The sequence below is a fragment of the Hippocampus zosterae genome, chromosome 12, assembly GCF_025434085.1.
Source record: "Hippocampus zosterae strain Florida chromosome 12, ASM2543408v3, whole genome shotgun sequence".
NCBI lineage: Eukaryota > Metazoa > Chordata > Actinopteri > Syngnathiformes > Syngnathidae > Hippocampus > Hippocampus zosterae.
In genome coordinates, this window is record NC_067462.1 from 22,356,454 (window position 1) to 22,369,388 (window position 12,935).

General features: G+C 45.6%; 1 protein-coding gene and 1 long non-coding RNA gene across 2 annotated transcripts in view; both read left to right on the plus strand.

Annotated features, from left to right (window-relative positions):
• Positions 1-998, plus strand: part of LOC127612135 (uncharacterized) — a 44,284-nt gene extending 43,286 nt beyond the window's left edge. The window contains exon 3 of the long non-coding RNA XR_007965593.1: positions 614-998. This is a non-coding gene — a long non-coding RNA (uncharacterized LOC127612135). The remainder of the gene's footprint in view (positions 1-613) is intronic.
• LOC127612042 (aryl hydrocarbon receptor-like) overlaps positions 1-12,935 on the plus strand; it is a 146,200-nt gene that overhangs the window by 83,475 nt on the left and 49,790 nt on the right. The window lies entirely within an intron of this gene.

Here is a 12,935-nt window from a genome sequence, read left to right on the forward strand (position 1 = left end):
CCAGTTAAAATGCATGCAATGTATTTGACAATGAGTGTCAAATCAGGGATGTCCCATTTCATTGCAGATTCGAGTCGAGGCGGGGACCCTGGCGGTCTGATCCTTGGCTGCAGAAGCTAGCTCTTGGGACATGGAATGTCACCTCTCTGGCAGGGAAGGAGCCCGAGCTGGTGTGTGAGGCAGAGAATTTCCGACTGGATATAGTCGGACTTGCCTCCACCCACAGCCTGGGTTCTGGTACCAGTTCTCTCGAGAGGGGTTGGACTCTCTTCCACTCTGGAGTTGCTCACGGTGAGAGGCGCAGAGCAGGTGTGGGCATACTCATTGCCCCCCGCCTCAGTGCCTGTACATTGGGGTTCACACCGGTAGACGAGAGGGTTGCCTCCCTCCGCCTTCGGGTGGGTGGACGGGTCCTGACTGTTGTTTGTGCATATGCACCAAACAGCAGCTCAGCATACCCACCCTTTTTGGAGTCCTTGGAGGGTGTGCTGGAGAGTACTCCTGCTGGGGACTCCATTGTTCTGCTGGGGGACTTCAATGCTCACGTGGGCAATGACAGTGATACCTGGAGGGGCGTGATTGGGAGGAACGGCCCCCCCGATCAAAACCCGAGTGGTGTTTTGTTATTGGACTTCTGTGCTCGTCACGGATTGTCCATAACGAACACCTTGTTCAAACATAAGGGTGTCCATATGTGCACTTGGCACCAGGACACCCTAGGCCGCAGTTCGATGATCGACTTTGTAGTTGTATCATCGGATTTGCGGCCGCATGTTCTGGACACTCGGGTGAAGAGAGGGGCGGAGCTGTCAACTGATCACCACCTGGTGGTGAGTAGGCTCCGATGGTGGGGGAAGATGCCGGTCCGTCCTGGCAGACCCAAACGTATAGTGAGGGTTTGTTGGGAGCGTCTGGCGGAATCCCCTGTCAGAAGGAGTTTCAACTCCCACCTCCGACAGAGCTTTTCCCATGTTCCGGGGGAGACGGGGGACATTGTTTCCGAGTGGACCATGTTCCGTGCCTCTATTGTTGAGGCGGCCAATCTGAGTTGTGGCCGTAAGGTGGTTGGTGCCTGTCGTGGCGGCAATCCCCGTACTCGCTGGTGGACACCAGCAGTAAGGGATGCCGTCAAGCTGAAGGAGTCCTATCGAGCCTTTATGGCCTGTGGGACCCCAGAGGCAGCTGACGGGTATCGACTGGCCAAGCGGACCGCGGCTTCGGTGGTCGCCGAGGCAAAAACCCGAGCGTGGGAAGAGTTCGGTGAGGCCATGGAAGCGGACTTCCGGACGGCTTCGAGGAAATTCTGGTCCACCATCCGACGTCTCAGGAGGGGGAAGCAGTGCACCACTAACACTGTGTACAGTGGGGATGGGGCGCTGCTGACTTCGACTCGGGACGTTGTGAACCGGTGGGCAGAGTACTTCGAAGACCTCCTCAACTCCACCAACACGCCTTCCTTGGAGGAAGCAGAGCCTGGGGACTCTGAGGTGGGCTCTCCTATCTCTGTGGTTGAAGTCACCGATGTGGTTAAAAAGCTCCTCGGTGGCAAGGCCCCAGGGGTGGATGAGATCCGCCCGGAGTTCCTCAAGGCTCTGGATGTTGTGGGGCTGTCCTGGTTGACACGCCTCTGCAACATCGCGTGGTCAACAGGGAGAGTGCCTCTGGATTGGCAGACCGGGGTGGTAGTCCCTCTTTTTAAAAAGGGGGACCGGAGGGTGTGTTCCAACTACAGAGGGATCACACTCCTCAGCCTCCCTGGTAAGGTCTATTCAGGGGTGCTGGAGAGGAGGGTCCGTCAGGAAGTCGAGCCTCCAATTGAGGAGGAGCAGTGTGGTTTTCGTCCCGGCCGTGGAACAGTGGACCAGCTCTACACCCTTAGCAGGGTCCTTGAGGGTATGTGGGAATTCGCCCAACCAGTCTACATGTATTTTGTGGACTTGGAGAAGGCGTTTGACCGTGTCCCTCGGGGAGTTCTGTGGAGGGTGCTTTGTGGGTATGGGGTACCGAACCCCCTGATACGGGCTGTTCGGTCACTATACCACCGATGTCAGAGTTTGGTTCGCATTGCCAGCAGTAAGTCGGAATCGTTTCCAGTGGGGGTAGGACTCCGCCAAGGCTGCCCTTTGTCGCCGATTCTGTTCATAACCTTTATGGACAGAATTTCTAGGCGCAGCCGAAGCGTTGAGGGGGTCAGTTTTGGGGGCCTCAGTATTACATCCCTGCTTTTTGCAGATGATGTGGTGCTGTTGGCTCCTTCAAACGGGGCTCTCCAACTCTCACTGGAGCGTTTCGCAGCCGAGTGTGAAGCGGTTGGGATGGAAATCAGCACCTCCAAATCTGAAACCATGGTCCTCGGTCGGAAAAGGGTGGAGTGCCCCCTCCGGGTCGGGGAGGAGATCTTACCCCAAGTGGAGGAGTTCAAGTATCTTGGGGTCTTGTTCACGAGTGGGGGTAGGAGGGAGTGGGAGATCGACAGGCGGATCGGTGCAGCGTCTGCTGTGATGCGGACGTTGTATCGGTCTGTCGTGGTGAAGAAGGAGCTGAGCCAAAGGGCGAAGCTCTCAATTTACCGGTCGATCTACGTCCCAACCCTCACCTATGGTCACGAGCTATGGGTCGTGACCGAAAGAACGAGATCCCGGACACAAGCGGCTGAAATGAGTTTTCTCCGCAGGGTGTCCGGGCTCTCCCTTAGAGATAAGGTGAGAAGCTCAGTCATCCGGGAGGGGCTCAGAGTCGAGCCGCTTCTCCTCCACATCGAGAGGAGCCAGATGAGGTGGCTTGGGCATCTGATTCGGATGCCTCCTGAGCGCCTCCCCGGTGAGGTGTACCGGTCATGTCCCACCGGGAGGAGACCCAGGACACGCTGGAGAGACTATGTCACCCAGCTTGCCTGGGAACGACTCGGGATCCCCCGGGGAGAGCTGGAAGAAGTAGCTAGGGAGAGGGAAGTCTGGGCTTCCCTGCTAAAGCTGTTGCCCCCGCGACCCGGCCCCGGAAAAGCGGTAGATGATGGATGGATGGAAAAAACCTTACACCCAAAGAGCAGGCAAAATCTAAATTGGAGAAAAAGACAAGTACTTTTATTTTTTTTACGTATAAAATCCACATTGTAAAGCTATCACAAGGTGGTCTTTGTGAGTATCATTAAATTGCAATTGTCATCATATTTAGGGTCTCCCAGAACAAATTTGAGGAGACCATGGAATGAAGAAGAAAAGGCTGCTGTGGAAAAACACCTGAGGAGACTTATAAAAGGGTGTCAAGCAAGAACAATGCACTGACTGCAAAATGAAAGAGCCGCAGAACCTGTAAAGACGTAAAGAACTTCAAGAAAAGATCTGCTTCTCGAGTTCTTCATTTTTAAATTTAAATTTTCTTGCTGGAGTATTTTTTTTTTCAATTCTTTTCTACTCTTCCTGAGCAGTGTTGTTAAAAATGTTCTACTTGAGGTGAGATTTAATGTTGACATGTACTTATAAAGTTTTACAATATATTTGATTTAGTTCCGTAAATTAATTGGCCAAAGCATGGGTCACTTTTATTGTAGTAGTAATTGTACAGCAATCAATCGGTTCAAGTTGTGATTGATATATAATGTATAAATGAGGAACTCTGCTTATCTTAAGTTGAAACTATCAAATTATTCATAAAACAGACTCACACTTTTTAAAATTAAAATACAAAATGTCTGCTGTGTAATTGCAGGTTAATAAGAGAGGAAAAACTCTGAAGGCCTTACCAAAAGTTGATTTGTATGCTTAACTGCAACAAAACCAAAAAAGATAAGATATTTTAACCAAAGTCACAACAGGAGTGAGGACTTTGAATGTGCCCATTCAGAGTCCTCACTCCTGCTATGATTTCAGTTTCAAGTCTACTTTTTATTGCTCTGTTTTTTAAAGAAGTTGAAGTGGGGAAAGTAGTTGGGGTGACATCTAGTGTACAAATCTAAGACTAGTTCCTCTCTAAACCTATCAGAAAGGGTGGTCCTCACTCCCTATCTGGAGTTACCCGGACCTCACAAATATAGTCTTACAGGAATGTGTGTGTGTGTGTGTGTGTGTGTGTGTGTGTGTGTGTGTGTGTGTGTGTGTGTGTGTGTGTGTGTGTGTGTGTGTGTGTGTGTGTGTGTGTGTGTGTTTGTTTATTTATTTTTTTATCCGGGATTTTCAGAAAGGTTCACTTTCATCTCTGTGGATTGAAAGTAGGATAGGAATGAATTGAATTTGTCAAGGGTAAAAGAGGTTGAAATATTGTCGCTGGGTTTGAGGAGTTTGTTGACGTGGTGAAGAGAGCCTTTTGGTTGTTGGAGTCGGTGTGGATAAGGTTGGAGTAGTAGGTGAAACGCCTGGAGTTGAGTGTGGTCTTTTATAACTGAAGATTATAGACTGAACGAGATTTATGTTCAGCGCTCACTGCGGAGAGCTCATTCAATCACACAAGATGACTCTCATCCTGCTAACGAATTTTTTGAAGAACTTCCATCCGGTAGAAGATACAGATCGATACTTGGTAAAACTAGTCGCCATCGCGAAAGTTTTTTCCCTAATGCAGTCCGTCTCCTGAACAAAGATTTAAGCACAGCGTGTTTTAAGCATTTTAAGCATTGACTAGTCCAGTAATGTAATGTTTGATCCTAGCAATTTATGCATGCGTCCGCACCTGTTGAATTCTGTTATGTGTATACATATATAGCTAATAAATGATGATGATGATGATGATGATGAAGGTGATCAATGTAGCCAGGGACATGAACAGTTAAACCAGATCGAGCTGGCGTTTTCAGGTTTTAAGTTTCCGGAGTTCTGGGGCGTACCTGGGGGCTGAGCGAGTGAAGGAGAGGAGGTAGAAAAGTCAGTTGGGGAAACGGATTTGAGGTTTCTGAATGATATGGTCCGCTTTTCCTTGGGAATGGGGGTAGGGAGGTGGAGGTCCAGAGTGATAGCCAGGTGATCGGAAATGTTGAGGTTGGTGCTAGAGAGTTTGTCAATGGTGAGACCGGTGGAACAGACCAAGTCCAGAGTGTGACCGTGGGTGTGGGTGGGGAAGTTGACATGTTGAGTGAAGCTAAGGCAGTCCAAAAGGTCAAGAAATTCAGAGGCATGTTTGCAGTTGGTGTTGTCGATATGGAAGTTAAAGTCGCCAAGGAGCAGAGTGAAAGGTGAGATAGGTGAGAGCTGTGTGACAAAATCTGAGAAGTCTGATAAAAATTATGGGTTGATGGGAGAGGCAAGAGGAGGCATGTGTAGAGTACGGTGTAGGTCGACTGGTGTTTTGGCTAGCAGGAGGTGGTTTGGCTACCAGTGGTTAGCTTGCTAGCGGGTGCTCTCTCTCGCTAACAAGTACAATGTTGAATTACTCTCTTGCATCATTACTTTTCAGCACAGATGTTTTTTTTTTAAATATTATCCAATATTAAAAATAACTGTTGATCAAGATTGGATGATATGAAAAATGAAATTTGATTCTTTTTTTTTTTTGAAAGAAAAAAAGCAGCTTTAAGAGGGATTTGAAGAGTAATACTGTACCTGTTTGTTCTTCAAGGGTAAAAGCAGCATGTCTTCAAGAATGAAAAAGCTTGCTTGAGTTGTGCTCAGTAAGATATAATAATAATAATTTAATGATGTGGAAAACAATTGTAAATAGCACTGCGATGTATCCATTTTGTATTTATAATGCACTTGATTGAATGGTGTTTGTTTTTTTTCTCTTCTTTCTTCTTTCTACCCACAATCTTGCTGCTGTAGACTGTAAATTTCCCCAGTGTGGGACAAATAAAGGTATCTTTCTTATATGGTCTGATGCCATAAATCTGTGAAAGTGCATTTTTTTAAACGCTTCATGCTGAAGGTCTTTGAGGGTATGTCCCTCCCGACCACATATGCTTGCTCTGTTCAAGCAGCCCTTTGGTTCCTCGTCATTGGTACATCGACTCTCACTTATGCTCTTAGCAGCTCACATTTATTGCTTGCACTATTCTAGCTCTCTCAACTGCGCCAAAAAAAGTTTGGAACAAATTTAAGTTTGCCCTAACCAGTGTTCAATATTTGTTCACTTGCGTAATTTTATTGTTGATTGATGGAGTTGTATGGGTTTCTTAACATGACAACCTAAAATTATTTAGGTTATAATAACCGGGGCAGCCCGGTGATCGAGTGGTTCGTGCGTCAACCTCACAGTGCAGAGATCATGGGTTCAATTCCTGTGTGGGTTTTCTGAAGGTCCTCCGGTTTCCTCCCACATTCCAAAGATATGCAGAGCAGGCTGATTGAACACTCTAAATTGTCCCTAGGTCTGAATGTGAGCGTGGATGGTTGTTCGTCTCTGTCTGCCCTGCGATTGGCTGGCAACCCTGTTGAGGGTGTCCCCCGCCCACTGCTCAAAGATGGCTGGGATAGGCTCCAGCATCCTTCGCGACCCTTGTGGGGATAAAGTGGATCAGAAAATGGATAACAACAGACCAACCGATTCTTTTTTTTATTTTTACATCTGAACAAATGCATATATTTGTAACTCAGTAAAATACTCACTGTATCTAACATGAAGAAATACATCTTTTCACATTACATAAGGTTGTATTTAGTTACATTTGTTTTAGAGCTGCACATTGCCCAATAAAGTGTAACCATTACACTGAATATTAGTTTGATACCCCTGGTCTAAAACAATATTTTACTGTGCCCATTACCAGCTCCAGCAAGTATCAGATTCTTTTGAATCATGTTTTTGTGTGGTAGGGGACTGATAAGAATCATCACATTGACATGAGTTGATTGCTTGGTTTTTCCTCTGCACGGAAGGCCGGCCAAATCATGATTTCTTTTTATGCAGATACAAAGAGCACCGACAGCAGAGAGCAGCTGTTTGTTTATCCAAAGGCCACACGCCAGTCGCCAATTCCACATCCTCCTTTATCACATAGATATTGCGACCTGAATGGCGTGTGATCACTCTTGATTTTCATTTGGACTTGGTTTATCACGGTTAGCCGGTAGCACCTGAACCGATATTACATCCTTGTGGGTTCTGGAACACAGGTAATTGTAAAGTGCGTACAGTACATTAGGCAGAATGTGATGGCGTTATAGACATAAATACATGACATTAGTATTTATAATTCCTAGTTGTGGTGTGTCATTTCTGACTGTAAACTTAAAATCCCATTAACTGGACAAAGCAGGTATTTTGTCACAATTTTATGCTCTTTTGATCTGTCAAAATGTGTTTTTTAAAAAAAATTGGAGTTATCTGCTACTAGGTTCATGCAATTGCATGACAAATTAAGATAAGAAAATAAATCTTGCTGAATTGGAACATAGGAATGATGAAGTTGCCATCTCCATGAACAAAAAGTCCCATCCAAATTCCCCATCCTTCCCCGAAACATCTGCATGGCACTGTGGTTGAATCACCAAAATAAGAGTGCCTTTCCTGTGTGGAAGTCCTGAAAGTAAACTAAGTGATTTGTCACACAACTGAAGGGAGGATTAAAACACTGGAGCGAGCAACCAACAACTGTGCTGGCTGCCATTTGCAGCCCTTTCCTTGCACATATGCGTGAGAACTGCAATCTCTGTACAGGATCAACTGGAACTAAATGTTTTCAAATCAAGATAATATCCCCTTTTGCATTGCCGGCATGCGTTATACTTGCTCGCAGTCTGGCAGACCTCCAAGCCGTGACTGCATTTCCTCGCCCCACCCCGCCCCTTCCACCTCTTCCCTCTTTCCTTCTGACTCCCCTTGTGCAACCACAGCGACAGTTAACATGCTACCGCTCTCAAGAGGACGGCACAAGTTGCCTTTGTAAGGGACTGTAGAACTGAATACAACAATGAAACATTTGAAAACAAAAATGAAAAATTTCGGCCATTCATTAACATGACATCAATGCCTTTAATGCAAACATGGATATGTTACTCCTAACTGTACATCATTGAAGGCTAATCAGACGACAGCTTTGTTTAAGTGGACAATAAATTTGTGTTGTGTGTCATTAACAAGTGGCATGTCCATCTTGTGTCCTGGCAATGAAGTATTATTTTTTAATTATTTATTTATTTATGGTTCATTTTCCAAGTCCATGTGAATGGGGGCATTGTTTTGAAGTTGTTGTGCTTTGGGTTGTTGTCATGTCCTTAGTTTCACCTAAATTCCCCAAAATTGATTTAAGGTAACAATGATGCACTGCAATCACCCACTGTGAATTCAGCTCATTCCCACGTTTGCCTGGAGTCAAATGTGTTCATTTCTCTAATCCCATAATGGTCCATTTTCTGCAAAGAGCAAGCTGCAGAGAAGAGGGCCTCTCGTGGTGTCAAATTACACTTGGTTTTAAAAAATCCCCCAAAACACTGAAAGTAACTCTCTGGCTGCATGCGAAGTACGCGTTTATAGTTAAATATGATGTTGGTCAAAACTGATGAGTGGTGGGGGGGCTGTGGTTGGTGGTCATGCACTGCGATAAACACCAGATTCTAGCAATCTGCTTTCCTCTTAAGGAGGAATGGAATTAAAATGCTTATGATTTGAAATGCTCCTTATTCATGTCATGAAGAGGGATATTGCCTGAGGTGGGGCATTTGACTTGGATCAAGTCAGACTCACAATGCCAATTTTAGGACTTGGGACTTGCTTAGACTCCGACTTAAACTTGAAACACAAGATTTGAAGTCTTGCCCGTTTACAGTTGAAAATCTGCATTGTGAAGTAAATATTGTAGAGGGAGCTTCTAAACCTGTGACATAAAAATGATGTTTTTTATTAAATCAGGAAAAAGAAACTGCCACAGGCAAGTTTTGCAACTAAAATGGACTAGTCACAACAAATATGACACCTAACGTCCTCCTTTGACAAAAAAAAGGTAAACCACATCAGCATTATGTTTTAAGTGTGTTATGTGTTTAAATTGAGTCGACCAGAAAGTAAGCCACAATATGTAAACTGTTTTCGAACTATGAAAACGGGCAAACATTTACATGCAGTCAATATTTTGGTTCAGGTTAAAATTCCGGTTTCTGAAACATTCGGGATAACCTGTTTACAAGTATGAGCTGATAAAGTTACGGCTATATAAATGGTAGTTGTAATTACTTACAATATCCCAATTGAAAAAGGTGACATAAGGAGAAAGTCTTGATGAAAATAGATGCCATTTCCGCTTCTTACGTTCTACGATCAATAAAACACATTGCAGTGAATTAATGTCACTCTCCAGACGCTCCAGTGATAGTTGGAGAGCCCTGTTTGAAGGAGCCAACAGCACCATATCATCTGCAAAAAGCAGGGATGCAATACTGAGGCCCCCAAAACGGACCCCCTCAACGCTTCGGCTGCGCCTAGAAATTCTGTCCATAAAGGTTATGAACAGAATCGGCAACAAAGAGCAGCCTTGGCGGAGTCCTACCCCCACTGGAAACGACTCCGACTTACTGCCGGCAATGCAAACCAAATTCTGACATTGGTGGTCTAGTGACCAAACAGCCCGTATCAGGGGGTTCGGTACCCCATACCCACAAAGCACCCCCCACAGAGCTCCCAGAGGGACACGGTCAAACGCCTTCTCCAAGTCCACAAAACAAATGTAGACTGGTTGGGCGAATTCCCACATACCCTCGAAGTCCCTGCTAAGGGTGTATAGCTGGTCCACTGTTCCACGGCCGTGACGAAAACCACACTGCTCCTCCTCAATCCATGGCCTCACAGAACTCTTCCCACGCTCGGGTTTTTGCCTCGGCGACCACCGAGGGACTCCTTCTTCAGCTTGAGGGCATCCCTTACTGCTGGTGTCCACCAGCGAGAATGGGGGTTGCCGACAAGACAGGCACCAACCACCTTACGGCCACAACTCAGATTGGCCGCCTCAACAATAGAGGGACGGAACATGGTCCACAGTAGAAAGCACCGAAGAGTAAAACCAAGAACAAATCTGAGTCATTTTGAGTCAAATGCCAAAGAATACAAGTGAGTTTTGAGGCGGCTTTTAAAGGTGGGCAGCGAGGAGGCTTGCCGAATGTTTAGTTGGGAGGTCATTCCAGAGGTGGCGCGAGGTCATTTAGAGATTTGAAAACAAATAATAGGATCTTGAAAATAACTCTAAAATGTATATGGAGCCAGTGAAGGGATGCCAGAATAGGAGTTATGTGCTCCTTCTTACGAGTATCAATCAAGAGGTGAGCACCGGCATTTTGAACCAGCTGAAGGCGCTTGATTGGCTCACTCCAAAGTAAAGGGCATTGCAGTAATTGAGCCGGGATGTGACGAAGGCATGAATTACTGTCTCAAAGTGTTCATGTGAGAGGTGAGGTTTTATTTTGGCCAGCTGTCTAAGGTGAAAGAAGCTGGATTTAACAACGGCACCAATTTGCCGGTCAAGTTTGAAATCACTGTCCAGTTTAAGACCCACGTTTGAGACTGTTGACTTAAGATAAGGGGACAAGGGGCCCAAGTCTACAGGATGTGATGTACAAGGGCCAACCAGTATCACCTCTGACTTCTTTTCATTGAAATTCAAGAAATTTTAATAATAATAATAATAAAAATAAATTTTATTTGAAAGCACTTTTCATCACACTCAAAGACACTTTACAAGAGCTTAAAACACAGGATAAAAATGTGCATTTAAAACAAGCATACACAATTTACAAAAGCACATTTAGATGAACAAAAGAAAAATGGGTAAAAGAGATTAAAAGGTATTAAAAGCATAGCGGAACAGGTGAGTTTTTAGAGATGATTTGAAGGATTGGAGGTCAGTGCAGTTGCGGATATGTTGTCGTAGAGTGTTCCCGAGGGTGGAGGCGGCGACAGAGAAGGCTCGGTCCCCCCAGGTTTTGAGCTTGGTCACGGGGATGGCGAGGAGGTTTGTGTTTGAGGACCGGAGATTGCGGGAAGGAGTTTATTGGAAAAGAAGGTTGGAAAGATAGGAGGCTGGCCTGATGGTGAAGGGCTTTATAGGTGAGTAGGAGCAGTTTAAATTGAATACGCTGGGGAACGGGGAGCCAGTGGAGGTTTTTAAGGACGGGGGTGATGTGATCACGAGTGCGGGTGTGGGTGAGTAGGCGGGCGGTGGCATTCTGGATGTACTATAGTTTATTAAGGATATTGGAGGTTGTACCATAGAGAATGCTATTGCAGTAGTCAAGGCGGCAGGTGATGAAGGCATGGATGAGGGTTTGAGCAGCGTTGAAAGAAAGTGATGGGCGGAGACGTTAAATGTTTTTGAGGTGCAAGAAAGCAGTTTTGGTGGTTTGGGTGATGTGTTGATCGAAAGAGGTTATTATCAAAAAGGACACCGAGGTTGCGACAGTGAGAGGAGGGGGACAGGGTGAAGTTATCTATAGTGATGGTAAAGTTGTGGGTTGTTTGGGTGAGGGACAGAGGACCGATTATAAGCAGTTGAGATTTTGTACAGTTAAGAGTGAGAAAGTTTGTTTGCAACCAGGATTTGACATCAGAAAGACAGTTACACAAGGTGGAATGGGTTGTTGGAGTAAATGGGGTAAATTGGTGGATAATAATAATAATAATAATACATTTTATTTGTGGGCGCCTTTCTTGAAACTCAAGGACACCTCACAACAAGCAGTTAAAATCACGAGTACAATGTTAAAAACTACATCAAATAAGATAAGAAAAAAATACAACAAAAATAAATAAATAAAATAATGGCTTTATGGTCTGAGTGAATAGGCTTGTCGAAACAGATGTGTTTTGAGGCGGGATTTGAAATGTGTTAATGAGGCTGTATTACGAAGGTCAGCGGGGAGTGAGTTCCATAGCTGGGGAGCAGAGCGACTGAAGGCTCTATTTCCCATGGTGACGAGGCGAGCAGGGGGGACAGAGAGGAGGACAGAGGAGGAGGAACGAAGAGAGCGGACAGGCGTAGGAATATGGATGAGGTCAGATAAGTATGGAGGGGCTAGGTCATGAATGGATTTGAATGTGAGGAGCAGGATTTTATATTGAATGCGGTGTAAAATGGGGAGCCAGTGGAGATGTTGAAGGACAGGTGTAATATGGTTTATGTATGGCGTGAGTGTGATAATGCGGGCGGCTGAATTTTGGACCAGCTAAAGCTTATGGAGGGTTTTTTGAGGGAGACCAAACAGAAGGGAATTACAGTAATCGAGTCGCGAGGTGACGAGGGTGTGTACAAGTATAGCAGTGGACTGAGGAGTGAGAGAAGAGCGGAGCCGGTGGATGTTTCGAAGATGATAATATGCAGAACGAGTGATGTGGTTGATATGTGAGGTGAAGGAGAGGGTGCTATCAAGGATGACACCCAGACTCTTGACCTGAGGGGAGGGGGAGATGGAAGAGCTTTCGAAGGGAATGGAGAAGTTGTTTATTTTGTTTAGATTGGATTTAGTGCCAATAAGGAGGAATTCAGTTTTATTGCTATTCAGTTTGAGGAAATTTGAGGTGAACCAAGATTTTAATTCCTCCAGGCAGTTGGTTAGGGAGGATGGTGGAAGTATGGTATTAGGTTTGGTGGAGATGTAGAGCTGGGTGTCATCCGCGTAGCAATGAAAATGAATGTGATGTTTCCTGAAGATATTACCAAGGGGAAGAAGATAGATTAGAAATAGCAATGGGCCAAGGACAGAACCCTGAGGAACACCTGAAGTGAGGGGAAAGGGGTGAGATCTAAAACGTTTGAGCTGGATAAACTGGGTGCGGTCAGAAAGATAGGAGCGGAACCAGGAGAGGGGGATGCTGGTGATGCCAATGGAGGAGAGTCTGTCGAGGAGGATGGAGTGAGAGATGGTGTCAAAGGCTGCACTGAGGTCAAGCAGGAGGAGGATGGCGAGTGAACCGGAGTCAGCAGAGAGAAGAAGGTCATTGCATATTTTGAGGAGGGCAGTTTCGGTACTATGGAGGGGACGGAAGCCAGATTGAAATTGTTCGTAGAGCTTATTGGAGGAAAGATG